The 26,595-nt window shown below is 42.9% G+C and overlaps 1 long non-coding RNA gene across 3 annotated transcripts in view; it reads right to left on the reverse strand.

The window, feature by feature from the left end:
• Positions 1–25,435, reverse strand: part of LOC308177778 — a 31,859-nt gene extending 6,424 nt beyond the window's left edge. Inside the window, exons 1-4 of one of the 3 annotated variants that reach the window (XR_013939402.1) lie at positions 24,867–24,883; positions 23,719–23,820; positions 23,017–23,124; positions 20,150–21,426 (exon numbers count right to left, since the gene is read on the reverse strand). This is a non-coding gene — a long non-coding RNA (uncharacterized lncRNA). Of the gene's footprint in view, positions 1–6,746; positions 7,116–7,229; positions 7,394–20,149; positions 21,427–23,016; positions 23,125–23,718; positions 23,821–24,866 lie in introns of those variants that run through there. The other 2 variants (XR_013939401.1, XR_013939400.1) reach the window with 2 other exon arrangements.
• Positions 25,436–26,595: the final 1,160 nt, after the last annotated feature.

Below are 26,595 nucleotides of genomic sequence, written 5' to 3' on the forward strand. Positions count from 1 at the left end.
GCTCAACCCCTCAAAGAGCACCTGGTTAGAGAAAGAAATTCAGCAAATAATTATCCCCTTAAACCCCCTGGGTGTTGTGTTTGTCTTCATTTCCGAGCTGGAAATGCTTAAGATAAATTCACAGTTTTCTACATTAATTTTTGTAAACTTAGTCAAAATTTATTTACCCCTCTAAACAACAAATTTTGCCAGCTGGGTTTGAATTGTCTGTTCTGGTGAAGCTGACACAAAAATGCAACGTGAGCAATATGCTCCCAACGTTCTGATTTGAAATTCCCCTCAAATCACTGGGACCTAAGTGGGTGGTTAACTTAATGCCTGTGCTTAGGAGTTTTCCTGAAGCAGGACTATAATTGCAAAAGAAAGCAGGAGGGATCCTCCGTTCACTGAAGCCCTGTCATTTTTCTGAGGATATCAGAATTAAGCCATTAACTTTCGTAGTAATTCATACAAATGTCATTAGAAATGGACTTGCATAATTAAAAAGTGCATAAGATGAAAGCTAAGAGTATCAACTGTAAGAAAACCAAGTAGATTCATAACTAGAAATAACATGGAATTAGTTCAGTATTACATGACAGTAGGGAAAAAATAAAAAAGGGAATGCTGGTTGTTCAAATACAGCACTACAGCATCGTAAATTTACAAGTGCGAAGGGTTTCCTTTAACTGAATACTAATTTGTGGACAACTTTTGAATAACTTTCAAAGTGAAACTGTTTAAAGCAACACATTACAGGTCTTTGTTCCTTTGAGACTTCAAGTACTGATGCAAACTATTACATTCCAAGTGCTCCCCATTGATTCAGTCTTGCTTTAGCAAATAATAAGGCCAGGTGTGTTTACACTCTTTGTAGGTTTTGAGTATTAATGGACAATTGGGAAGAGAGTCAAATTTAAACAAGAGATAAGAAAACCAGATTAATTCAATTATTAAATATGATTTGTGCTCATTATATTCATTAAGTATGATTTCATTAAGGAATTTTCCCTTTTTACTTAACTCTCCACACTTAAGTGCTGCTACCAAGCGTTTTGATTCTTATTTGAATAAAAAAATTACAAGGAATAATCCTCTTAAACTTATTTAAATTTTTCTTTTCAACTTTCCTTTTAGCTTCTTTTGCACGTTGGATTTTGAGACAGTTAATAAGATGCAATGGGGCTCTGTGTGCTCTGAGCAAAATCTTCTTTTATTATAGCCAGACTTTCCAGGTAACAAACACGCGATCCAGCTCTGCTTGCTAAATCCCACCAGGCAGCTCTCAGATTCCAGCCATCGGCTGCCACACACCTTACGTGACTGCGGACGAGTGAAGCTTTTTCAGAATATTACCCGATTTCATCTCATCAAAAAGGACAAGCAGAGGCCAAGAATCAAAATAAAGTGTTGGCTTATTAGAAAAAAAAGCATTTTTAAACCAAGCAACTGATTTTCAAAGTGTCTAAATCTTTTCTCTTTTTTCTCTCTCTCTTTTTTTTTTTATATACTTTCAGAATATCTAACCACAAGCATTTGAGCAAACTAGAGAAAAGAAACTGTTGGTAATTTTCTGTAAGTTTCAAAAGACAGCAGGATATACACGCCGTTTTATGTTTCTATGTATAGAGACCTACTGGCAAACGTACAGTGGAACAAAGATAGACATCTAGATATATTTGTACCTACCGTTCATGTGCCTATATGGAGATAGATTCTTAATTAGATAAGTAAACAATGGAAACTTTTAAAATTTGTAGTTTGAGTGTACTAAACTCTATATTTATCTCTCTTACTTCTTTAGTAATAAGGCTTTCTACGCCTTCCCTGAGTGACAGCTGATCTCAAGGCATCGCTCGGGCAGCACTCGGGGTGCGTGGTAGAGCAGGCGGTGTGGTTTTGGACCTGCCTTTGACCTGCACTGAAACACAACTAAATACATAAAAGTGAAATAAATAACTTTCATGCTCTTAACACCAAAGAAATATTTGGTTCTATTTTTTTTTTTTTTTTAGCAGAAACATCATTTCTGAACTATCAAGTGAGGTGATTGCAACATGGGAGAACTTGAGCAGAACTCATGTGGCAAGCTAAAATTTAAGAAATGTGGCTTTATAACCGGTGTAAGTGACCAGGGTGTTCCCTGAGCATGGGATCCAAGGGGACCAACGGGCATCTAACTCCAGATGGGAAGAGTCGAAAAATTTCCAAACTGCATAAAATAGATACCTAGCAGATTACAAACCAAACACATCCAGTCCTCTTTTACTCTTTTTTTTTATTTTTTTGTCTCTCTGCCTTTTATTAACACACTGGTGCACTGATCTAGCCCCAGGCTTATTGCCAGCATTAGCAACAGCAGTTCCTGCCGCAAGATGCTCTCAGACAGCTCTGGGCTTACGCAGCCCCCAGCCTCGCTCGTTCTGGCTTCGGTACCTGAGGGGGCTGCAGGTTGCCCACCCAGGCACCGGGCTGGCAGAAAGAAGCAGCCCCGTGCCGGCACCTTCCCTTCACAGGCTCCTCTCCCCGTCTTTATCCAAAGATACTGCTCATCCCTGTGCCTCAGGAACCGGGCCTTGCCTGTCCCAAGGACTGGCAGGGTTTCCACCAAGCCCCAGAGCTCAGATGAAGCCTCAGTGAAGACATTCCTGTAGCATGCCTAATGCCTTAGTTTATATTAAAAAACAAACAAACAAACAAAAAACCTAAGCACCAATTCTAGGGTAACAGATGAAGAATTGGCCTAAATCTGTAAAGCTCTGGACATTTCAGCAGGACTATGACAACTCTCGCAAATTCAGTTTCAGACCATAGGGCCTGAAATCTCATGAGATCTGTTCACAGGTTTCCCAGCACTGCTGAAAGAGCTCTCTAACTGTCCACAGAAATCAATCACTCCCGGCAAACTGAAAAGCAGTTTGCTTATTTGTATTAAGCTTTATTTTCTCCTATACTGGCAGGCTTAAAGGAAGCAAAGATATAAAACAGAAATATTTAAGAGAACGTTCATTAATTTGTAATAGCTACAACATCGTGTGTTTCAAACCCCAGTCTCTTTGGGAAGCCTGTGTTAAATATTCATTCCAATAGTTACACAGTTCCAAAGAGGATATATATTTCTTTGCAACCAAACTTTAAAAATTAATGAGGGGAAATAAATAAATCCAGCAAAACCCAGATGATGACTCCGACCAACTTTGCTTTCTTAAAGAAATCTGATGGCTTTAGAAGCTTTCTCCATCATGGTCTATAGAGTTTGGTTTTAACTATAATCAATGTCTTCTTGGTCATTGCAAGAAATGATAAAAAGCACAACCTTAACAAGTTGACAAGAAAACCTGTGCGTAAGCCTGGAAAAGGAAGCAGACATCAATTAATAGGCTGAAGGCTTTTCCCAGACTTAGCGCTGAATTCTCCAGTAAACTTCTCCTAGGGCTTGTTTCAAGAGCCCAGGTACTGGAAGGGCTCTCAGGCAGCAGGCTTGGGAAAGAAAGAAAAGGAGATTCCTGGAGAACACCATACAAGTGCATGTGATCTGAAACTCTGTACAATGGGCAACCTACCGGTGAGCAGGGAAAAAAATAGAGATAAGCAAGGTCCAGTGAAAACGCCATCCAGACACTGGTCCAGGAGATCTCTGGTGCAGAGAGCAGGATTTATAATCTGTTTACCAAAGCATTCTTGGAGGTCTGAAACAGGCACTGAAACCTCAGTTCTTCTTGGACATCTAAAATAGCCTCTGAGCGTAGGACAAAATCTAACACACAGCTAGGTGTACAAGTAACAAGATCAAATCTTTTAATATAAGATATTGCTGTGTTTCATCTTAAGCAAAATACAAAATCTGTGCATTCACCAGAAATGAAAGTTGACATTCAGATGCAAAGCTAGCCTGGGATCTCCTATTTATGCATTTCTTGAAGCTTCACTTGAGCTATAAAAGCGGTACAGATTTTGTGATAATCCCTTGCTTTATTTTATTCCAGGCTGGAGGGACAATAGAAAGCAAAAAGCAGCAAAAAGGATTAGTAAAAAATCCTTGCTTTTTTAAGCAAAAGGTTACTCTTAGGTTGTAGAACGTACTTTTCAGTTGGTGAAATTCTTAATCCTATCAAACCTTTTTGTGATTTTCACTTTCAAGGTCTGTAAATATTTTATTTTCAGCCACAATAGAGGCCATTTATAACCCCTTGATGTGTTGCTGGGGCTCCTATTGATGCCTTTCCAAGATTCTCTCTAGCAACAGATTTCTTCCTAATTTTATCACTATCAGTTTTATCCAGCCTATTGCACAGCTGGTAAACTCCAGAGAACCTCACGAAATCCAACACTAGGAAATCACCATGGAATTTTACGCCTAGATTTCAACACTAACTCTTCAGCAGCTGGAAATGCAGGCTAGAAGCAGTAATTCTGTTCCTGCAATGCAATAAAAGTACATGTTAGTACCGCTATTTTTAGCCAGTACAAAGCTTCCACTTCCCCAAGCTAAAAAAAGGCAGAGATGAATGAGAATTGTCTGCAAAGTGTAAGTACCTACAAGCCTCTAAGTGTGCTTGCTCTGAGTGCTTTTTGATAACCAGGACAATCCCAGTTCACTTGTTAAAATCCACGCCAGCTTCATGCATCAGGAGGTACAACTCCACTTCTCTTCAGCTTTCTGGCTACGATCCAGCTCCCAGCCGCACTTTTTTTTTTCATGGGTCATCTGGACTTACCTCGATCTTCTGCTTCCACTCCCGGTTCTCACCTGGCCTTGACTACTGGACCAGGTGCCCAAACCCAAATCATGCCCTACACATAAGCTGCCATCTACAGTGCAGGATTTCCCAGACAATATTGTGCAAATGCGTATGTGCATTGTAAAAAACTACTATGAATGCAAACTTTCCTAAACCCTTTGATGACAGCAATAGAAAGTGGGACTGCAAGTGCTGATGTGATGCTGCTTACTTGCATTTCTCATTATTGTAACAAGCAGTCGAGCTACAGGCACTACAAACCAAATAGCAGCCAGAGACTAATTCTCCTCTGATCGCTATCCTGCCGCTGATAAAATGTTACAGCATAGACAAATTCTGCCCTCAAACTTTCATATAAACACACATACATAAGCAGCCCCACGAAAGGCACTCAGCAGTATCATTCCTAATTAGGAAGACGAGACAAGGCACAGCGTTTGTCTGCTTGAGGAAAGCGCAGCAGAAGCTGCACCAAACCAGCAGCATCGCGGCACCTTTATTTGAATGGGAGCAAAACGCACCCAGAAAGTGGAGAACGGGGAAGGAGCTGCGTGGCACTGAGTCCCAAAGCCACACAGAGCAAACCCAGCTCCCCCAGCCCCAGCTCTCTGCTGCTGCCGTTGCCCTGAAGACAGCTGGCAGTTCCCCCACGGTGCTGGTGCTGCGCTCGCCGCCCAGACAGGAGAAAGTTAATTCTCAAAACAAAAGCCTGAACACGTGGGCAGGCTGGCACACACCACCTGGAGTTTCAGAAAGCCAGCAGTTCACTTGGTTTAAGTTTTCTAAATTTGTTGTATTTCTGTTTTGGTTTTCTTGCTGTTCTGTTCCACCTCCTCTCTGTCTTTCAGGGCCCGTGTTGTCAACATTACTTAACTGGAAAGGGCTTTCTCTAAACATTTCCAAGTAGCCTTTGGAAGGATATCTTTCCACAGCCCTTGAAGTTTCTACCGAAATGTATTTTCCTCTCCTATCTTAACAATCTTTTTGCTTCAAGAGTATATTTTTTCTTTCTCTGCTCTGCTTTTTTAACAGGCCTCCACATGGCCACGAGCCACCAGTCAGAGACTTTCCATTGACTTGAACGAGCTTTAGTTCACACTTCAGGTTCAAAAGTTTTCTGCCCCTTCTCATCTTCAGATCCATTTACCGCAGCGCTTCCTACCCACACAGAAGCTCGTTTGTATGAGCTGGAAATCTCATGAGACGGTGGCTCTCAGGTTGTTTCCAATTCCCAAAGAAGGCAGTGTTTTTGCCCTCAGGCGGTTTCAGTAACTCCCATTCTGAACTGGCAATAAACATAATTTTTTCAGGCACCAAAGAGCCTCAAGTTTATTCGGGTTTAGATAAAACAGATGGGGGTACTTGGCCACTTTTAGCCCTATAAATTTCATGAGGTTTGAGTAAATCTTTAGGGCACATGCCAGAGTGGATACCCCGCTACCCGTTCCCAGGCATCCGGTCACAGCCAGAGGGTGAGCACCAACAACTCCTTACCAAGGGGACGCGCCAAGTGAGGGTCTGCAGGAAACTTTCTCAGATTCAATTCTGTTCAACATTTTCCCCAAAATCAGGGATGAGCAAACAGAAAGGGCGTGTTCAGGCTTGCAGCTGATCTGAACGTTGAAGCCACTGCTAGTATATTGAAGGGCAAGGCTAAAGTTCAACATGATCTTTAAAATAGGAATAAAAATTGATGAAGTTCAATATGGACAGATGATAAGTACAACAACAACAAAAAAAGAGTAAGCGCTAATACACAGTATGAGATGCACCTGGTGAAAAGGTTATAGTGAATACAAGCCAGATTGTTTCAAAAAAGTGAAAAAGGAAAAACCAGACCGGTGTGTGTATGGAGTATTTCTGGTGGGATATACAACAAAATGCTTCAGCTGTGTTCAGCGTCACTGTGGTCTCACTCTGGGGCCTCAGCTTCAAGGATACAGAGCAGCTGGAGAGAGTGCAGAAGCCATAGAGAGGAATGGTTGGACCACCTGAAAACATGGCCTATGGGAGAAGACTGAGAAAATGGGATTGCTGAGCCCAATGAATGGACCACCAGCAAGGAAATAGCATAGTTACAGTCCATAAGTGGCATTCAAACAACAAAATAGTTTATTAACCACATCCGCAGATGATACAATGAGGATGATAGACTTAAACTTTGGCAAGAAAGATTCGGGTTAGAATTTAGGGAAACTAGTGGCAGGGATGCACTGGAACGGGCTGACTGGAGAAGCTGTGGCGTTCCCATCGTGGGGAGTCTTTAAGAGCAGATTTAAAGGTTTTTCACTGGAATGACAAAGGTAGCTTTCCTTGTAGTGGTTCAGGGGATGGGTCAGAAGACTTGAGAAGTCCTTTCCTTGCTCATTAAATAGCTGGCTATGGTTAGGTTCCCTGGGAAGATCAAAGCGAACACTTAACCAAGCACAATGCAACTGTAGATTCACGGATGTTGTAACAATACAACTTTCTGGATTTTTAAACCCTCAAAAACAGTTAGCAGCCAACCTTGCCTGGAAGCGCCACAGAGATGATGCAATTGCACTCGGCTGCCAGAAGTCTATGGTGGGAACGGGGAAGAGTCCACCTTGATTGCTTTTCACTTCCAGAGCCACAGGGTTCTCCCAGAACTGGCTTAGCTCGAGTGAGAAGGATGGTGCTACAGTCTGTGTCTAACAAAAAATAAAAATAATAAAAAAAAATTGACAGATCTCTCCGATTTTTGGTCAGCCTATTTCCAATCCTACCCGCCATCTGACCATCCCTTACCCTACCCCCCACCACTCTGAGCTCCTCCATCACCTTAACATCCGAGCATTTAGAACAACACTAAGATTTTGCTCAACAAGGGAGACAGAATCTCTCCCTTCCACGTCTGTACAGAGAAGATCAATGCTGAGATCAGCCTTGAGGAAACGAATAAATGAAGTAGCAAAAAGATGAGTACCAATAACTGTCAAACAGGGAGCAGAACTGCACATTGTTTGAGTGAAGCAAACACTGTCCCTGTAGTCCCTGCCTTCCACGCATATCCCTTCCGTATTCTTCTCAAAATTGGTCAAGGCAAAGGTAAACAACCAGCAGAACACCCTGCACTTCACCCAGGAGCAAGACATTGTAATCCTAAACCCTGGGCCAAATCCTCACTTTACGGCAATGATTTGCCCCAAAGGAGGGTCCGGCCACACGCTTTAGTCCCAGTCCATCTCATTGTTCCCTGAACGCTGCTGTGTGCATGAGGTTCATTTGAGTTTTGCTCCCTTAACTCTCCTGATATTTACTTACCCAATTATTTCATGTAGACTTATTGTTCAAGCCTTTTCTTTTGTTCTTGTAAAGATTAACTTCTTAGAAACATGTTCAGCCAGCAAGGCATTTTGAAATATAATTCTCTGGTGGTCTATTTTCGGAAGTGAAATACTTGGTGGTCACTACATTTTACTAGTAGTACTTAGTGGTTTTAAAAGCTGTTTTCTGTTCTGTGCATTAACATAATTTGTTTACTATAAAAAGACTCCTAAACATATATTTCTCCAGCCTTCCTTGCCCATTACAGAAAGAAACCTGAATGTTATATCAAAAAGACTAAAACAAAGTCAAGTCTCAAAATGTTCTTACCCCAAAACAACTTTACTTGCAGACTTTATTTTCCCGATGAGCTTAAAAGCCCTTAAAACAAAAACACAGGCACAGACACCACAGCCCATCAGAAATACATCGCATTCCTTTATTGCTGCAAGAAATACCATGATAGCAAGAACCCCAGCATGCACGAGTCAGACACCCTGAAAGCACAGACCATGTTCTGCACTCTGCAGACAACATCAGTGGAAAATAAAGAGTCATTTACAAAGCTACACGGCTTATAGCTGTGTCTCAGCAACTGTTCCTGCTCCTGCCTGCAAGAGAACGAGGCAAGCAAAGATCTCAGAGCCTTCAGAAAATGATTTTTAACCGAATCATAGGATATCTTGTGTTGGAAAGGACCCACACGGCTCATCAAGTCCACCTCCTGGTTCCACACGGGACCACCCCAAAATCAAAGCAAATGATCATGAAAAAAACTGATCTTCTTCCCCCATCAGTCATGCTTGCCGCTAATGCTTCATTCTGGGTAAATATTTAACAGCGGGCAGAGTTTGATGCACCGCTCTCCTGTTTGTGGAGTACATCGTTAGGTGGTGGGACAGGGTATTTATTGCCTGCTTGGGAGCTGCCCTGCCGAGACAATGGGATCGGCCAGGTCTGTGCCCAAAACACAGCCCCCGTGGGCTGCCTACGTGGGCAGAGGAGAGACGGATGCCAGCAAAGCGGCATGTGCAGTTCAGAAATCATCATAAAATAATATTGATAAATGGGAAGCAGTTCAGAGCAGGACTAGCAAATAATGAAGAGCCTGAGGGAACGGATGGCAGAGGGAAGATTAGAGGAATTGCATATGTATGGCTTTGACCAAAGGAAACGGTCCAGGGATATCTGACAGGTATCAACTTCACAGAGAAATAGGAAGTGCTCAGGGTGGGATAGGACGGATAACTGGGAGCAATTAGAGACAGCTGAATAAAAACAAATTTAGGTTCAACATGAGGAAAGAGAATCAGAGAAGAAAATTAGAATATGAAATAGTTTGGGGGCAAAAGGGCCACGCGTAGAAGCTCCTTCACTGAGGAATTCAAAAGCAAGCATGATAAAGCCCTGAATACGTATCTGGCAAGGAGAATCATCCTTTGTGAAGCAGAGAAATTGTCTGGGTGACCTACTAATGCTTCGCCAGGTCCGGGATCTAGTGCTCTATTTATACGTGACCGCATCGTGGGATACAATGCAGTGAGGTCGAACGTGTTCGCTTCTCAGGAAGCCTTTTTTTGATGCCTCTGCTCCCACGTGGCCGGTCTTGGAGGCAGCTCCGCCGACTTGAGCTCTTGTTGTGCTCCGGGACATTTGACCGCTACTACCGGTGGCAGCAGGAGCCAAGCGAATGTAAGCAGTGTCGCTCTGATCAGCAGCCGGAGAGCAGAGAGCTGCCAGATGCTCTCCTCTCCCTAGGAAAGCTCTGGAGCAACGCGTGTGACTAGGTTCTTCTCCTTTTGCCAGAGTTTACATCTATGACACAAACAACACAATAGCCTTGTACTGACATTTGCTTCAATAAACACCGGGAGAGCTTCCAAAAGCCATTTGCAGACAGTTATGAAAACTAACCAAGCCACTGAACTATTATATAAATGGTCTTCCAGGGCTTCATTATTACAGTTACTACTGGACAATAACAAGACTTTGAGGGGCTCCTACAATAGCAAAGCCCTGTTTCTGATCCCAGAGGCTTCTGGCTCAGCCTCTTCTATTCAAGCACACCAGAACTAGCCCAGCTCTGAATTGCAAGACACTGTGGGGTTAAAACCCCAGCGTTGCATCAAGATTAAATACATCTGTTATGAAAACCTTCTGTGCTTTGCATACATGATTCAATAAAGAGTCTTAGGAGGATAATTGTTTCGCCCAGGTTATTAACCAGAATTTTCTTTACTTTTTTTTTTTTATTATTATTATTACTCCTCAGAAAAATGTTTAAGGTAAACAACTCCTAATTGTGCAAGAATTGCATTAAGTGGGATGCTCTACCCCGAATGCCCACTCCCGGATATTATGTACTATTACCAAAACTCACCCTGGTATTAGGAAATGAGTTTTATATTTCAAGAAGCTTAAAGCAGAAGCTTAAAGCAGACAGCACACGTATGCAAAACATAACAGTCCCCGTGCAGGTTAGCTCCTGGCTGTCAGAGGGGACCTCAAGGGGCGCGTGAGATGCCAGAACTCGGTGGGGCCGGGGATGGGCGCTTCGCCCCCGACCACCCGAGGCCGGCTCTGCCCCGCACCCCCCCGCTGGGCACCCCACGGTGCCCCATACACCGGCTGCGGGAACAGAGCGGCGACAAAGCGGTGGCACCGCGCCGGGGGAGCCCCCAAAGCCGGGCTGGGGGCGCCCGGAGCCATCCCAGCGCCGGCCGCCAGGGGGCTCCGCACCGCCCCGCACCGCCCCGCACCCGGCTGGGCCCCGGGGGGCTCCGGGGGGCTCCGGGTTCGGGTCCGGCTCTCAGCTGGGAGCGGGTTCAGGCCCCTAGGCAAAGGGCTGGATGCTGGGAAGGCACGGGAAGGACAGCGGGCAGCGTGGAAAACGTGCCTGGGGACATGAATTATGATGATCCGGGCTCTTCTTGTGCCCAGGTGATCCATAGGTTAATAAAAAAAATAAATAAAAAAAACAGAGAAGCTAGGAAATTGTGGTCAAGGAAGGAAAGAGATGCGTAAAGATGGGCTCTGAAGGCCAAGACCCAAAGCGGCAGAGCTCAGCACTCCCATCCATTCGCCGGTTTCTGCATTTAGCCGACAGCCAGGGCCCCTCGCAGCATCTCAGGGCCCAGCTCGGAGCCCTCCGGAGAGCCGCAGGGCACCAGCGGTTGTTATTTCACCTGGAAAACCTGACCCAGGAGAGCCGCTGGAGCACGCTTGCCGGATCAGGCGGTGGCTGCATCCCTCTCCTTTCCACGGGCATTGGCTCGGGATGCGGGGAGCACGAGGCCAGACCTCTGCCCCCCGCGCTGCCCACTGCACAGAAATCCTGCTCTTGATGTTTTTCCCTTACCAAGTGCAGAACATACAGCTTGTGTTCCTGTTCACAGGACAGTTTATTCATCTCGGAGCTTTAAAAAAAAAAAATGCCCCCTCGCACCTATTTGCTGTTAGGAGAAAAAGCGCTCTAACCACTGAACTAATGTGAACGGAAGGGCTCCAGGAGCCTTTGTGTCCAGAGCAAACAGCCATTTTGAAAAAAAAAAAATAGAAAAGAAAAAGCCCAGTCCATCACAAGCGTTGCTGGAGAAGTCCTACAAGTTTCAGCCCTTCCGCACAGCCGGGCAGAGCTTTGCCTAGTCGGCAAGTCCCGCCAGCGCAGAGGTGTTGAACAACCACCTCAAGCCCCGGTGTCGCAACACGCTGGCCTTGCTCAATTGCCGCCTGGCCTTCGAGACTTCTGGAGCCTGCCCATGCCTTTCTCCTCAAATTCAGCTTGCCCCACAACTCGAATGGCACAGGAAGGTGTCCCGCAGTGCTTTGCAGAGGGCCACTTCCCAGCGGGGTTTTGTTAAGGGTAATTAGCGGCGTGCCCACAAGGGATGGGATAGATAACTGGGAATGCCACAGTCGAAGCCGAGAGTGACCACTAGTCAGCATTGCAGCCTCTCGACAGAAAACACGTTGTTTTCTGCTATGCGGACAAACAGGTTGGACTAATTACTACATATAATCATTATTATTTATGCTCCACAGACATCAGAGTTTTGTCTTTAAATGAATTTATAGAGGGGAAAAAAAAATCACAAAGCTGAATAATCCCTTTAATTATATGCTTAAAAATCCTGAATGGAAGAAATTAGGAGACACAAAGGAACAAACATAAACTAATTATTCCTTGTTTTGCAACTAACATATTTCTATGGTAACCACTATGGTCTTCGAAGAAAATGATTTTTTTTAAAAATCAGTTCATCAGGAAAGTCACCCAGTAAAGCCACAAAACAAAGATCTTTCAAATAAGTCTAGAGATGATGAAGGAGAAAAGCATGCATTTTCCCAGCTGTTGATCATTAGAGCTATGAAACTGCATTTTCATTAAAACCACCAAGTAGATTCTCTCTTACGTGCTCTGCGGGGAGGTTGGTGGGTATATGAATGGGCACACACACAGAATAAAGGAGAGAGATGACTTCTGTACACAGTGTGCCAGTACAACAAGGTGAACAGAAGACAAGAATGTGGATTTTTGTCTGTTTAAGAATAGTTACACTTTCTGCTCACACTCATTTTTTCGAGGTTGAAAACTTCCAACCTATTTTTAACACAGCCTCAGTTCTCCTGTGCAACTTTAGGTAGATTGTCAAGCGTTGATTTAAACAAGCAGTGTCCCAGATCTGTCTCTCCAGTACAGGAAATGTGTCCAGTAGGCAAAAAAAGGTGTACAATTTTAATAGGTCAACAACACATGAACAGTGGTGTAGCACTCAGTAAAGACCAAGTTTACACATTTTTGCCCTTGAAATGTAGGAAATTAATCAAAACCAGGCACTTAAAACCTCAACCAGGCTGTCACCAGCTTTACATTATTAAAGTTTAGCTCAAGGGGTGCACTGCCAGAGGAATAATTCAACCAGAATGGTCCACGAAGCAAGCAGATTTGGGCTCTGCAGGAGGTTTGCGTCTTCAGGCTGTGCAGAGCTTGTTAGCCAAACAGACAATTCATGCAAACATGCCTTACTCCTCTTTTGTCTGCACCACCAAAACCAATGGCTTCCCCTATCACATCTGTGGCCGTGCTGGCAGCGACAGATAACGAAATGAACCGAATAGCCTCGTACAAAGACATCCTCAGTTTTCAGTTGAGGAAAGTCCCTGCAGTTGAAGCCGAGGAGCAGGGTTCAAGCCCTTTTACAGAGGTTCAGAATTTTTTCCTCCCTTTGTGCTCTGCATGGCACTGTTACTGTCATACTCCCATGTCTAGCTTCATTCAGCGCTGAGAACAGAACAGGAGCTTTGTGCACTGCGTTCAATTTACAGTTGTCTGCAGTAATCTCTCTCTACGCTGGCATGAGTTGTCACAAACAGAAGAAATACCAAGACCCCTGCATGTCAGCGGGGCAAACAGGCTGCCCAGCTCCCCACACAGCTCCCTGCAGCATGGCTTTCTGTGTAACAGCCACCTTCAGCTTCACCATTTCTCTTGGGTGGTTTTTGCCACAGCTTTGTAAGGAAAAAGACGTCACAAATCCCAGGCTCGGTCCAGCAACAGATTCATTCCCACCTTTGGTTAACATAAGATTATTAATATTCTTAATAATGGCAATAACAACTCCTATTAAGACAACCTGCTGGCTTTGGAGAACAGGTTCCTATTTTCCTCAGGTTCTAATTTTAGAAGCTTCTGGCGACTATGTAAACTTGTGAGCTAGAAACAAACATGAAAACAATATAAATTATTTGTTGAATGCATGGGGTGGGCAACAAGACCCAAATATCCTGCAACACTGAAGTCAGCCCCAGTCTTTCAGATCTGCAGAGCAGCTGAAGCGCAGCACAAGAGTTTCATGGGCATGACTGGGCTGACGCTAAGAGAAGCTTTCCCATCGACTTCACTGGAAGACACAAAGCACACGACAGAGAGTAACCAACACTGGGCATCAAACACTAACAAGATCTGGGAAACGAGTATAAGCACACAGCCATGTGGAGAACCACAAAGGCATCACATCACATGGGTGAAGCTTGCTCCTGTTTGACAGAAGACCCCCCAGCTCTGTGCTGTGCTAGCTGTGGCCCCATTCTGCATTTCCTCCGCCAAATCCCTGTGCCCACTGCTATGTTTAGAAAACACCATGGTGGTGCAGTGCTCATTTTGCATTTGTTGTAAGTTTTCTTCAAAAGATAAAGCAGCTCTTCACACACTGAAACATATCCCTAAGGTCAAGTCTGTTCGTATTCCATTTTTCTTTCTCATTAATCAAGAAAAAAAAATCAAAAGCTACACAGCAATTTGCATCATACTTATAACAGACAAAAGAGCTGAAAAATCTTCATGAGATTTTTTTGGCTCTTGATTCTACAGAGCACTTAAGCAGAAGCTTAATTTACTTCACATGAGTAGTATGTGACTCCAGTGGGACTATGTATCTGATTAAGAACAAATGCAATTGTCTCTGTAGATCAATGCCATAATTTATTCCTCCCTGAGTATCAGATAGACCCTTATAGTATCTTTGATAAACTCATGCAGTGCAAAGGATTAAGTGATCCAAGCTATAAAGTCACACACACTAGTGGAAATCTCTCAGATACATTTAACATCATCAATCAATTATTTTGTTTGTACTACATTTCCTATTTAAATAAACTCCTTGCTTTTGCCAGAAGTCTGTACAATGAAGAGCTCATAAAAGCAACCCCTTACCTTTTCCATCAATTTCTTGACAAATTCCAGATTAGAAAACATTTGTTGGGTCAGATCCCTTCAGCAGGGATAAATTTTCAAGACTTTGGAAATATAACATAAAGACATATATAAGAAATATAACAAAGAGAAAATATACAAGAATTTTGCAGACCAGTTACATGCCACTAAATCAGATACAGGAGCTGCTTTTGCTGATAGCTGATGCTTTGGACAAGGGTTTCTTTACCTGCACTCCAGGGACCCTCACACACTAAACTCTGGAAGTTAGCACTTCCATCAGAAGTATGATTTAATAGCCTTCACAGCAAACAGTGACCCTACAGGAAAAATAAATGAGTATGTGTTGGTAGCTGAAGGCGAAGGCATGTTTTGCACACATGATGTCACTCTTGCAACTCAGGAAGAACTAATTGCTTGGCTTGTTGTAGTCTCATACTCCTTGGGTTCACTTGCAAATTATAGTCGTCTGGAGAGCTACAGTATGTCATCAGCACACAGCAATGTTGTCTGAAGCGTAATTAATATCTGCCTTTCTTTTCAAGTTCCTTATTTACCCTCTTTCCCCCATGACAAATATGTTAATGACCTCTCCAAAACCCACAAGTTGTCATTTTCAAAGAGCCCCCGTCTTTCTGCCTTGAGCTGAACACTTGAGACTAAATCACGGTGAGCCTGTTCTTGCCCCCATTAAAGCTGTTGAGGGCTTTGTCAGTGACTTCAGTGTAAGCAAACTCTCACAGGCTCTAATGGGAGCAGGACCACAGACCTATTTTACTTTGCACCTTCAGCCAGAGGTAAAAAAAATAAAAATAAAAAAGCAACACACCAAACAAACAATAGGCAAGGATTGTCTTACAAGTCGGCAGGATCCTGAGTTGAATCAGGTGCCCAAGGCAACATCAGGATCTCAAGCCATCCAGCCCTATGGGTTGCAAAGCTTGCAGGGTCCTAAAACGCCTTTTTTTTTTTTTTTGCATTTGTTTTTGACCAGTTCTGAGAATGTGTTTTAAAAGTTTGTTTAGATCTTCCAGAAAAATTAATATCTGCTTACCTGATTCTAAGTACTTCTCTGCAAAGGGTAAAACATTTCCCAGAGTTGAATATAGCTGCATGTGAAAATAAACATAAAACGTGTACATCGGTGACAGCAATAACTGTACTGCTAGCCCAGACCATTACCGTGGAACATTTTGATATCCGTTTATAAAGTACTGCTTGCACTCATACAAGGACTTGAATAATCCCAAACGCATGAGTTTTTTTTTCTTAATATACATATATCTTTACAAATGAGTCAGGTTTACAAATAATAAATGCATTTACACTAAAACCAGAAATAGGGTCCCCTATATTTAATTACCCACAACTGTGTTCTACTTTTCCTTTTCTATTAAAAAATCCCCTGATTAAATCATCTGCCATGCAGCAGAAATCTCCATAAAACAAAGAAATACTATTTCCACTACTACATAGCTGTTAGTTTCATATGTGAATAAAGAATTTCCCTTTCCAAGATTTAAGCGCATGGCAAGTCCCCATGGCATATTTATCAAGTTTTCACATGTTTCTATCCTGCCAATTAGCAAGGTGGATCTTTTGAAATTCTTACCGTATTACTAATATGAATGTACTTGCAGGAAAGAAAGTACAAGATACATTTCTTCTTTTGTACATACTGCTGTAAGATAGATGTTCAGACACCCATATTTTTCTAAAACATTCTCCTCTTTCTTCTCTGTGCAATCTCCTTCTCCCTTCCTTAGCTTCTAAAGCATACTTTACACCTGGCCATACCCTGATCTCAGTGTTCGCTGATACTTAGCACACCTCTTATCGATCTAGAAGGGCTTGTACCAGCAGACCCTCTTGGGACAATGACTGCGAGCCTGTGTTCATAGTTTTTACTCCAGCTCAGCCTCAGAAGCATTACAGTCCCATCAGTAGCAGTGTATTTGAGGGTGAAAATTGTATTTGAGAGACACTACAAGGTCTGCTTTGTTGAGACTGCAGTGGCACGCACTAAATTTTGCCTTGACAGAAGCATCTTTTCCCGAGCACCTTTTTTCCCAGTCAGGAGCATCAAACCACTCTATGAGGTTTCCAGAGTGTGGGCAGGGCCAGGAGGGATAAGGCAGGGGAAGGACCATAAAACAGAATGACTCTGCCACCCCAGCCAGAGGCAGACTACAATAATTTCGGAAGCTTACAGCCTGACACAAGTACATGAGAGTCATCTCAGCCTGTGCAGCAATACAAAACCAGGAAGGGAAGTTTTGTTTTCATGTCTTTCAGAGACAACGCTTACAGAGAGCACTGGGGTCAGTCTTCCAGCAGGGATTTGCAAGACCTAGACTATCCTGTAAGCATAAACCACACAGATCCCACAGCTACCCCTTACACTTAGGGCTGTGATACAGAGTCCTGCTGATGAAAGAGGTGGAAGGAAGCCTGTGGTCCCTGAGCACCAACAGATGGTACTCTACAAGCTACCTGCCATTTATATTTTTAAAAGGCTTTTATGCTACATTGATAAAACAATGTAGAGGGAGCATAGAATTTAAACATTGCTGAATGACAGAAAAAATCAATTCCAGCAGGATTTCTTTTTTTTAATGACTTATACTGATTCTCGTTCCATCATGGTTTAGACGCATTTCTTCAGCATTATTTTAAAAACCGCCTGCATTCATCATTTAATAAAGATAAACCCTCTGCTTTTAAAAGCTTTTGTAAGTTTCTAACGTTTGCCAGACTTTGTAGCAAGCCCAATGGATTTTCATGATCTTTTCTCTTTTATCAACAGTAGAACAGGGACCATGATACAAGATTCCTGGTTTCTTGTCTTCATTTTGCAATACCATCGCTGACAAGCTACATTTGACACCTCTGTGCCTCAGCTTGCCTAGTTCATAAATGGGCCCAGCAACACCTGTCACATGGTGTTAAAAGGTTGAGTTAATTACTGCTCATAAATCACATTGCGAAGAGAAATATATATATATATGCAAAGTAGTTTTGATGTTGTAATAGAATTGCATTGCTTTAAGATGCAATTAAATTGTTATGAGATTCATATTTCTTGTATCACTTTGCTACCCATTAGCATTAAATATTACTTCCAGAATATTCAAAACCTAGGTACAATATTTGTGCAATTCAAGACGACGCTACTCAGGACACTCACTGGGGAAGATACTGGAATAGGAACAACTTTCTCTCTCCATCTCCCATTGAAGTGCAATGATTTTTGCATTCATTTTAAGTGCTGTAGGACCTGAATATATTCACCATTCCTAATAAGCCTTGAAAAGCAACACTGCCACTTTATAAGACACAAATCCTACATTTAATAGCTCAGTTGCAAACAAACACTTCTCCTCCCTCCCTTTAACTAGCACACTGAGTGACTGAAGGATTTAAAATGAGGCACCATCACTTTGTGAAATGTTTTGAGATGTGCCAAGTACAAAGTAGTATTAAGATTACCATTTTCACTTTGATTTTTTTTCCCTCCATGAACTACTTGCTATCAACTACAGCTGCTTTGTGGACGAGGAGCAGATAAGGGATTTAGGCATGAACACCGTACCTTTCAGAGTATCACACATTCCTTTCAGAGTATCACACACAATCATACACACAAATGTAGCTTGCAGTAGCAGAAATAGGATCAAGCTATGAAGTTTGGATTAGATGAGAAAATTCCTATTTAAGACTGCAATGATTTTGAAAGCCTTTTTTCCTCTTGCCCGCTAGAAAGACAAAGGAATATTACAAATTTGCCAGGTCCAGAATTCAACCGTGTCCAGCGAAACTGTCTTTACTTGGGTTTTACCTGAATTTCAGCTCTGAAGTATAACTGAAGTAGACATTTTCTGTGCCTCTTCTATGCTGCACTGAAATAGCATGAGAAGACAGGAGGAAGGGCGAGAAAGCAATGAAGACTCACCAGTGGAGTTGCCTATGGTAATAGGACTCCATTTCCTACACATTTTCGTTCCATTTCTCCCATTGCTACAGTGGGTTGAACGCTCCCTGTGCCCCAGTCAAACAGCATATATGACCACAGGTGGACATCAGGAGGAGACCTAAATCCCTGCTGAGCAGTTCTGTCCAGATACCCTTTCTAACCGTACAAGTATGACAAAATCCCAGACAATGACATGTTTATAGAATTGTTCCCCAGCACTACTCCATCAAGGAGGAAGAGCTCCATTCCCAGGACAGCTCACACAGGCTGTTCTACCTCTAAAACAGGCAGGTGAAGAAATTAGTATGTTTTTTAACTATTTCAAATTTAACCGTTTCTTTCAAAGACTGGATATCTTTGGCCAGTGAAACCTGAGGTTTGCTATTGGGATTTTCTTTTTCTTAAATCTTGTATGTGGGAAAATAAAAAGATTATTAACAATGTAGAAATACGTAGCCTGCTTCACAAAACAGACCTCCTGCCTTGGAATCAGTATGGCAATTTGACTTTGGTGCTAAAATTTCATTTTCACAGAAAAAGCCAAGTGAAGGTTTCTTAACGCCTCCTAGCACCCTATGAACAAATAACAAAAGTAGATTGTAATTCATCTCACGCTTGAAATCAAGATGAGCTGTGGGTACCCTGGATTGCCCAAATTCTGATCTGGATCCAAAGTCACAGTTTTTAAAAGAAGGGGCTAGACTCAGAATATAGCCACCTCTACGCTAGAGAATGCAGACGGGTAATATAAATCATACATGACTGCAGGATCTGGCCCTCATTTGGGGGCAGAATGCTGAAACTGTAATTGCTCTTGCAATGAATAGCTGATGAATGAAAACAATTAGTCACTTTATTTAACCTGTTGTTAGTTCTGCCAACACAAGTTTACAGAAGTCATTAGTCAGACTGCACACAGAGAAAAAAAAAATCCAGAGATTTGATTTTAAAAATCACGTGATTAAAAAAGCTCCGAAAGAAACAGGTGAAGATGTTTGGCCTGCCCTTCCTTCCAAGCAGGATGGAGGGGCACGGCTGTCCCTGGCCCCCCTCCTCTGCCTGCCCCGCAGGGACAGATGGCTCCTCAGCAGGCACCGGACTCCCAGTGAACACCCTTGGCCCTGCAGCAGCCGGCCCGCAGCACGCCACCATCAGAAACAGCAAGAAACACCTCGCTTTTCTGCATTTAACCTTCTCGGGTTTGAAGGTCTGGAGAAACGGGGCCACCACGAGCACAGGCTCGTTAAGTCTGCCTTCCTCCTGCCTGCCCAGCTGGCTGTCAGCCATTTTGTCATCGTCCCCGTTGGCACTGGGCTGGAGGGGAAGGGTGGCCATTTTGCTGCCCTTTGGCCCACACATTGCCCTGCAAGGCAGCAGCCGTCCTCACTGGGGGCCACAAGCCTGTGGGCAGCTTGTCTTTGAAGTGGGTTAACCACAGACACCATCAGCCAGCACCACTGGTTGCTCAAACCCCACCAGGAGATGGCAGAGAGCTGCTGCCATGGGACAGTCGCAGCCAGCATGAAACACCCCAGGCCCTGACAGGAGCCCCTCAGCACCACACGCTCCTGTGCTGCTCCGTTAAGACGGAGAAAGCACTGATTTAGCCTTCACTTCCTTCAGTTCACAAGTTAGAATTCTATTGCAATTAAAACGCTATTTCATGTGAACAAAGATACGTTGTACAGAAACCATGCACGTTCATATTGAGCTCAGGAGATTTGTTATTAAAAAATGGACAAATCCAATTTCCCCATGCTTCATAGTGATGTGTTCTGGTATCAGTATTGGAAGAGACTAAGAAACAGACTGAACACCAGTTGTTGTCCAACTTTGTGCAAGTAACATCTCCCTGTGCTTCACTTCCCCAATATATAAAATGAAGGTACTTATGTACTTTTGTAGCAAAGTATCTAAAGAACAGTTGGTATATAGTGCTGTGGTAGACCTTCACATCATGGATGTGCAATCAAGGGAAAAAAAACACAAGAGAGACTGAACCCTTATGCACTACTCTGGCATATGGAGAAGATCATATAGTTTATTGTAAGAGAACACTGGGATCCATTTGTTCGTTCAGCAATTAAAACTACTGCTGAGCAAGAGGCGTACCTCTATGTCCATGAAGAATTACAGCCTGGATCCTGTTTGTATGCAGTATACTACGAGGTGTTCATGATCTCCTCTGCCCCCATGCACACGTTCTTTTTGTGCTTTTACTCAATACATCTCAAACCCTCTACTTAAACTTGTTTGAGGGTTTTTGTTTTTTAAGGGTTGAAAGTTTAAGATGTTTAATGGTCTTACAGAGACACCTTTGTTAGATCCTACACAAGATTAATTAATAGGTAAATACAGTGAGTGATTCTTTGCTTTAGCCAGACCATCTCAGATAGCACAACCAATATCTTATTTAAGGATACTTCAGATTGTTCCATCCACTTTCTAGATGATGCTCACTGCTCAAGTGAGTCACAGACAGGAGAATAAGCTGTACAGTATTTCCATGCACCATATGCTTAGAAGCAGAGAGGAGCCTTTTTGGGATTCTTCTGTTTGAGTGAATCCCTATGAATCTCTTGTCAGCTTGGTTCTCCAGGAAGTAGTGCTGAATCTCCTCAGCAGCGTTTTAATTGGCACCGTGAGAACATGCTGTCATTGCTCCCCTTCATTTTCTAAGGTATCTTTCCAAAATCACAATGCCTACTTCTCTGATTATTTTATTTGGCAACCTGGAAAGAAAGGCAATTGCAGTGTTTGCTATTAGCTTTAAAAAAGAGAACCAGACCATTTGGAGAAGAAAAAAAAAAAGTCAGACCAGTAGAACCTGGTTATACTCAAATAGGAATCTCCAAAGGAAATGTGTGATTGTGTGTGAAGTATTGTTGGTGACTTAGAAAGCCATTTTCTTTCAGACCAATACTGAACCAATACTCCAGCATGAGAAAAGGGGCATGGTAACACTGGAAATGTTATGTTCCCAAATGAGATGTTAAACAAATGTCTTTACCGTGTGTGGTCATTAAAGATTTGATGTCAAGATGAAAGGCATTAACCTTGGAAACCTGGCCAGATTCCAACATGGGTAATTACATTCTGTCTCCATAAGCAGTTCTCTGTAGAGTTTCAGCTGGACATTTCAGATCTTAAACCGTTATGTAGCCTTGCTGTGAGTGGCTTAAGAAAAGTATTGTCTGATTACAGCAACAACACAGTGATATCCTGCATCAAGTATTCCTATTATGAAACTGCAAACCTTAGAGCAGTAACAAATCATGGAAAAATTATTCCAGCCCTCGTGCATTGCTGCAGCCTTTTTACACGTGAGTAACCCCAGGAATGCAGAGAAACCTACCATGCTGATAAATTTTATGGGATGGACCTTTTCAAAAGCAGGAAAAAAAAATGGTATTTTCACTCACAATGATCACCTTGGAAGAAACTCACAGATACAGACCAGTGTTGGTGTTTTAGAGCAGTTAACTGTTAAAGTTTGCATTCTAAACTGTTTCTCATAGAGGCATTCCTGTCTGGATCTGAGAGTTATGGGAAAATTTTGTGGAGTCTTTAACACCATTACCAAGTGTAAGCATCATATTTGTAGCCTGGCCACTGAATGCTACCAGCACATTAAGTACTGTCGCACTGAGACCTGCTCTGCAAGCAGAGCATTACAGTGCCAGACACTCTTCTGAAGGAAAGTTCCCTAGAGGCAGTATCTACACTGCTGGGCAGATGCTCTCTGCAATACACCCTGCAATCATGGTCCCTGGGTACACACCCTTGCCCCACGCTGACTCCATTGCAGGAGATCTGCATGCACACCCTTCCCCACATGCACTGGTTTCCTTTGAATGGAAGCCAGGGCACACGTGGAGATGGGAGCCAAGTGGCATGCTGAGAGGTCCCCAGTGGGTACGACGTGCAGACCAGTGCAGTGGACAGTGATGAACTACAGCTGCCGATACTGCAGCCTGCATTCAGAGGTCAAGCAGAAAGCAGAAATGAGAATATTTGCGCATTTCCCAAGTGTTGACAAGATTGTTCTTACCACCCCCATCATTACCATTGGCATCTTTTCCTTCCAAAAGGAAAGTATATTTTAGCTAAAGCAAGTCTCCAAGTCTCATATTGAACATTGGTTCCAAGCAAAATTCTGATGCAAAGATTTTTCTGATACAGAGTTTACTGAAGCCTGTCACACAAATGGTCTAAAATTCAAGTGACTACAAAATCAGACAGCACAGGAACACGTCGTAAAGCGTGTTGCCCTTCTTGTGAATATGAGAAGTCCTTATTTACGTAAAAAGTCATGAGCCTACCTGATCTTGTATTGATTGCCATATCTTAGATGTGTTCATTTCAGAAGACCTTTAATAGTACTATACAATAACCTGAGCCAGTGACAGTCTCTTTTCAATGCTAAGTTTCTGAAACTACAAAGAACAACACGGATTATTTTCAGATATTTTCCCAGTGCTCAACATGCAATTTATCAAATTCCCTTCAAGCACTCATCACACCCATGCAAATAATTTATTCTACCCTACAGAACGTTTGTGTTTGATCACAACGACAACTTACTGCTGCTATTCTATATCAAATACATTATGGCATTTCAAACCTCAGAACAACACCTAAATTACATCGAGGAAACATGCTGAGATGAATGTCCATTGCTGCAGTCTGTGCACCTCATAAACTTGGCAAGATTTAGTTATGTCAGCAAGGTCTGCAGAACCAAGACCATGCTTTTGAAAAATGAGTTGTTAATCTCCAAAAGGATTATCACATTGGAAGATAGGCAAACACTTACCTCAAGATTATTGTTACAAGAAAGGCGCTTTGATTATAAACTACATTTTTATCATTTAGGAGTCACCTGTCCTGCAAATACACATGCACTAATTTGTCTATGAAATCCCTGGGAAACCACAAACAGGTTTTAGAATCTGCTGATCAGCGTAAGTAGTCTGTCAGAATACCTTCAGCAAATAAAAGAAATGCAAAATACCAAAACATACCTAGAGGACACAGTCTTCTGGCTGGGTAAGATTGCAGGCTGAGACCCAAATAGCTGGTAATTTGGGGTGGAATGACTTCTACCAATCAATCAGTACAGAAAGCTAACATCACACAAATTATGCATTTAACAGGCAGTGCTTGACAGCAAGAAACAAGCTACAGCACAGAAAATTTCCGTGTATTTTAAGTCTTCATCTCAAACTTACTCCTCATACAATTCATCTGCAGGCTGTAATTTACTAAATCCATCTGTTGCTCCTACAGCTTGCTTTCTGGAAATGCTGCATTTCAAGGGTCTGCTTGTTAGAGAAGGTCAAAGAGTAAAGCAGGCCCTTTCATTTTAAGTGACTTGAAAGAAAAGGAAAGGAAATTTATATTTAGAAATAGAAATGATTAACTAGGGGAAATATATTAGGGTATTAAAATAAGTGACATAGAATAGCTCTTACTTCCAATTAGGCTGTCTTTACTTCAAGAAAAATATTTATATACAAATATAAAAAGCTGAGGAATGCTAACCTATACTAAGATGAAAGTATCTCATAAAATAATTCAAATTTAGCCTTTAAAATGGAATATCAGATTATATACTTTTTCTTCTAGTTGTTCTAAAGTCTCTGCTTCTGTGCTTCCTTCTCCAGTCACCAAAACTTTTAGCAACTTCTGTTTCTCTGTAACCACACGGTCTCTTCTTGTAACTACACACCTTCTACTTCTCCATAGTTTTCAGAAACGTGTATCATCTGCTACTAGGGCCTCATCCCAGAATCCATACACAGCACAAGCAGGCAAGTAACAGATTCACCACAGGATTAAGGACACGAAATCCCATACACCTCAGTCCAAAACTGAGGGTCTCAAACTAAGTCTGGACTAGGATCCACCAAGACATGTACTTGACTTCTGACTGCATTCAGGGCTTCTGTTATCAGCACGCTTGTTTGCTGAGATAAGGAGCACCAAAGCCACTTCAGAGAAACAGAAGAAAGCTGTGCGTAACTCCCGAGCACATCCCGTGATCCGTGAGGCACTGATGGTAGAGCACAGAGCCACACAAGACGGCACAAGTCAGCCCAGAAACCCAAAGGTGTGCCTACAACCCCTATGGACATACTCAAGCCTGTTTTAAACGGGTGAGCTCACATACCACAAGCGCTTTAGCCATCGCGAAGGGGAGGAGGGAGGCTGAGCCCCCTGCCTTATAAATACTCGGCAGCTGACGCTGTGGCTGCACAGCTGTTAGCTTCCAACTAACTCGCTGAAGGTGTGTCACAGCCAGCCGCAGTCACGCTTCAGGACTGCAGTACAGACCACGGTCACAGCTTTAAAGGGGGCAATAATTGACTCCGTACAAAACAGGTACAGAGGAAGACACGATCAATACGACTGGACTTTGACCAGGTCAGTGGAATAGCCATCTGCACGAGTACAAAAGTTTCCCAGGACCTTTACTAGCAGAAGTAGCCAGACTTTCAGCCTAAAAAACATCACAAGCTAGGTGCGCTAACGTCGTGCTAGAACACCGGCTCAGGCCTGACTCAGAAGATCCCGTGTCACCTACTGAGTCACCGAAAGCATCCCTTGCAGCAGGGGTTTCCTTGAAGTCCCCTTTGTAAACCCGGCTTAGGCCTGGCCCTGTTTTGCCTGTCAGATTTAACATGATGAGAGTCAGAAGTCGTATGATGTAATAAGCTGCATGGCATGCCTGTTTTCCTAGGGGCTCTCCCTCCCTCCAACTGCAGCCCTACCAAAAGGCCTTTGTCTAAGAGCAGAACAAGGAGCACAACAGTGCATTTACTTATGGAAGACCTACTCCAGCAGCCCCTCTCAAGTCTCTGGAGTCAGCTCCAGTACAGTTATTTGGCCTAAGTTCATCTAAACTAAATGGGCTGACTTGGTTCAAATACATTGCACAACCAAATGATAAAATTGAGGGGGTAGGGGGGGAATGAGTAGTGATGACACATGTACTTAACACCGCATGTCTCCTCTTTCCAGATTAGGAGGAGCTGGCAAGCTGCAGTCTGTACACATGCCAGCAGCGGATGTCGGCACATATACAACACTTTTCAGAACAACATACTGTTGAAACATGTAGTTCAACTCAAAGGCACCCCTTCTGTTCAGCTAGCCCAAAACAACTACGAGGATTGTCTTGCTTAATATGGTAGGATTTGTAGCACAGCTTTTAATGCTGCTTTAATCTGGCTTCTTTAGAGCTCCTTCAGAAGTGCAGAGATGTAGGTAGGAGCAACCACGCTGTACTTTGCACAAAGTCCCCCACATCCATTGGAACTAGGGGAAGTGATGAAACTGTTGATAGGACGGAAATGGCAAGGATAAGGGGGGTGGCATAAATGCTGTGGGAATAAAACCTCCCTTTAGCATTTACCTTTCCTTCACTCTTCTTTCATTTTTGGTCTGAAGTACAGAAAAGTATGAAGCTGGCAAGCTCACCCTGGCTGTTGACAGCAAGTCTCAAGAGTCATCAGCAAAGATCTGAAATAAATAAAATTTGCAAAATAAATAAAAATGTGGTCCAACTAGTAAATGAAGCATTCAGCATTCATTAGCAGAAAGCAGAATTCAGATCTGTAAATCTGCTCGGTTCTTTCATCCTTCTAATAATTTTTGTTTGAACATTTATAAATTCAGAATTTCCCACCTAGTCCCGTGTTCTTTCCCCTGCTTCATTTCCCCCCTCAGCGCTTCAATTATTTTTTCTTATTTCCTACAAAGGCAGCAATCATAAACTAACAATGGGGTTAGGGGTAAAAAGTGCAGGGGGAGACACCTTTTGCCATGGGAGTCATGTATCAGAAGTGGTCTATATGCCCCAAATTACATGGGTGGCTTTTCTACACTGGAGCCGTTTT

Source organism: Anser brachyrhynchus, assembly GCF_964034855.1.
Source record: "Anser brachyrhynchus genome assembly, chromosome: 14".
Classification (NCBI taxonomy): domain Eukaryota; kingdom Metazoa; phylum Chordata; class Aves; order Anseriformes; family Anatidae; genus Anser; species Anser brachyrhynchus.